Source organism: Oryx dammah, unplaced genomic scaffold (assembly GCF_014754425.2).
Source record: "Oryx dammah isolate SB20612 unplaced genomic scaffold, SCBI_Odam_1.1 HiC_scaffold_5, whole genome shotgun sequence".
NCBI classification, from domain to species: domain Eukaryota; kingdom Metazoa; phylum Chordata; class Mammalia; order Artiodactyla; family Bovidae; genus Oryx; species Oryx dammah.
In genome coordinates, this window is record NW_024070189.1 from 68,050,111 (window position 1) to 68,053,455 (window position 3,345).

General features: G+C 31.6%; 1 pseudogene; it reads right to left on the minus strand.

Moving 5' to 3' along the window:
• Positions 1-1,901: 1,901 nt before the first annotated feature.
• On the minus strand, positions 1,902-2,836 carry LOC120863773 (annotated as a pseudogene).
• Between the last annotated feature and the right edge of the window lie 509 nt (positions 2,837-3,345).

Genomic DNA, 3,345 nt, shown 5'->3' on the forward strand with positions numbered 1-3,345 from the left:
AACTTCGAAAAGCAAATATCCATAAGCTTAGAAGTAGAAATGGTATTTAAACATTATTTAAAGATATAAATTTATAGTGAAAAATTACTGATGGAAAATAACACTTTTTTCCTGTAAAGTTTCAGAAAACAATTATTAACAAAAATTTTAATATCAACTTAATTTGTAAATAAAGCTATAGTGATAAAATGTGTGAATTGGCATTTGAAACACAAAGCCACTTCTAGTTTCTTATACTAAGTTCACAAATTACCAGAAATTTGACAGAAATCAATAAAGAACCATTGATTATATCTAAAATTAAACTTAGATTTACATTAAATTGACTCAGAATTGATGAGTTGAAAATGCTTCTTGAGATTAATCTTTTTATAAAAAAAAATTCTTCTTGAGAGTCATCAAATCTTTCTGTCCAAAAATATATATTTTGATTTAATTTATTAATTTTAGCTCAATGTTTTCACAAACTATTAACATTTCCAATAGCTCTGATAACATAAGCAGAATGATTCTTTTAAAACAAAACAAACAAAAAAAGAAAATAATAAAAAAGTAATTACAAGTGGCTGGAATCACTTTCAGTTATGTAGATAGATAATAAAGTTTCTAAATTATAAATTCAGATGAAAATTCAGGAAAAAGTGGACCCCCAAACCTTATAATCAATAAATACATCACATAAACAAATATCTATGTCATTAGATAAATAATTCTGACACCAATGTGTTGTTTACAATTTTTATTGCATTTTATAACTAATGAAATAAATATGAAGAAAAAAACTACATTTGAGCAGCAATAATGCATCATTTTTTGCTTTTTGAAACAAGAGGCCACGTATTTTCACTTTGTATTGTGCCATACAGATTATGCAGAATATGAACCTACCCTCTCCTGCCACATCTGAGAGGTAAAGAGCTTTTTTGTACTTATCCTTGATAACAATTTACCCTGGAAGTTCACTTGAGCTGATGGATTTTTATTTAGTGTAGTGGGAAACCTGTTTAGGAAAGTAACCTAATCATAATATGAATAGCTAAATTTGATTCAAAAGTTAACTTTCTCCAACCTGGTTTGATAGAATTATGTGACAAAGTGAGTGGAGAATAAAATCTCATTTGAGAAACATTATCTAATATAAGAACAGTGGGAGCCACTGAGGAGGTAAACTGAATTTTACCCAAGTGTCAGGATGCTTGCAAGAAGGACCTTGCTATTTCTAAGTTTCACTAACTGGACTAAATCATTGAAACCATCAATTCTATAATTAACTTCAGTTTTCTCAGCCTCTGTTGGCATATCCTCATCCTTATTTTTGATCCCCAGATATGCTGGATATTAAACCCACCACCCTAAAAGAAATATAAACTTGCCATTTCCACTTAGAGCAGTGCAAAGACTTGAGAACGTCTGTTGAAATCTCAGCTAAATCTCAGAAACAAAGTTTCCTCATATTGAAGGAAAAAAAATAACTGTTACTGGTAATTACAGGAATACTATAAGAACAAAAAGTCTTTTAGTTTTATCAATACATTCAGAAAACATGTTTGAAAAATTTAGGAAAATAAATGGTAAACAGAACTAACTCTGTTTAATAATAAGTTCAGTTAATTAAAATCATTTCCATTTTCATTACTTCATGATAAAGAAAAATTTGAATGAAAACATATGAGGGAATAAAAATATTAGAAACTGATGGGAAACAACACCATGGAGAATATAAAGATTAAGGCTTGATATTCGAGATATGCAAGATAATTTTGTTGAAATATGATTGACTTTCTTCACCTGTATATTAATGTTATACTTGGCATTTAATTGAAAAGTGCTCTTTTAAATTATTGAATTCTGATGATAAATGGATTTATATGCAAGTACTTACATTCACACCAAAACTTTGTCTACATTTTTACAGAGCAGATTCTCTGAATTGTTCTTCTCAGGGCTCCCATCACCTCCTTGTTTTTCAGGCTATAGATTACAGGATTGAGCACTGGGGTCAGGATGGTGTAGAAGACAGCCAGAACCTTGTCTTCTGTTGGAGATCTGAGATATCTTGGGCGTAGATAAGTGTAAATGAAGGGAGCATAGTAGAAAGTCACCACTGTGAGGTGGGTGCTGCAAGTTGAATAGGCCTTCTTCTTCCCTTCTGCTGAGTTCATGTGATGGACCACACAGAGAACACGGCCATAGGAACATACAATACCAATGAAAGGGCACAAAAGGAAGAGGGTGGTACTCACAAACACTGTGTACTCATAGATCCAAGTGTCCATGCAAGCCAGAGTCAACATGGCTGGGACATCACAGAAGAAATGATTGATGGCCTTGGATCTGCAATAAGGGATATGGAGGGCATATGTGGTGTGGGCACAGGAATTGATGGAGCCCATTATCCAAGATCCTATTATCATCAACACACACACTCGTCTGGTGATTTTGATGGGATAGTGAAGAGAAAAGCAAATGGCCACATACCGATCATAAGCCATAGAGGCCAAGAGCAATGCTTCTGCACCTGCTAAAATCAAGAAAAAGAAGCTCTGTACCCCACATCCAATGAATGAGATTGATTTATTTCCAAACAAATAATTGTAAGCCATTTTGGGGAGAATGGTTGAGATGTAATTTAGGTCAATTAGGGATAGTTGACTAAAAAATACATGGGTTTGTGAAGATGGATGTTCAGAAAGATAAGAAGGATCATGGAAAGGTTGCCAAATAAAGCCAATAGGAAAATGAGAACAATAAGAATAAAAAGAAACAGGCCAAATTTCGATGAGGGAAACAATCCCAATAAGATAAAATCAGTTGATGTTTGATTACAGTTTTCCATGAGGCATTCATATAAGTTTTCCTAAGGGCAGACAGAAGAGTAAGCTAGGCTTAAAACAAAAAGGTTTTTTCATTTATTGTTTTAACCAAAATATATTATTTAACATTTTTCACCTCTTAAATTAAGAACTGAACTTATCAATTTTATAAAAAGTAGTCTTATTTTAGAGCCAAAGATTAAAATATAAAGATACAAACATTTTTGAACAAAATGTTTTCCAATAAATTTTTAATGTTATAAAGCCATTTAATTATGAGATCATTAGAATACAAATGTTGTAATGCCTTATCCAATCTCAAGTAACACCAATCTCAGATATCATACTCAAAATATATTCATAGGAAATCAATGTAAATTCAAGCACTGTATAATATTATTAGGGATAACTGTTTACTACTATCAAGATATGATTTCCCCTTTCATAGTTCATCTCTAAGTCTTCTAAAGCCAGTAACCTATCAAATATGCTGAGAAACTTTTTTTTTAAGTTTTTTTCACTTAGAAAGGTC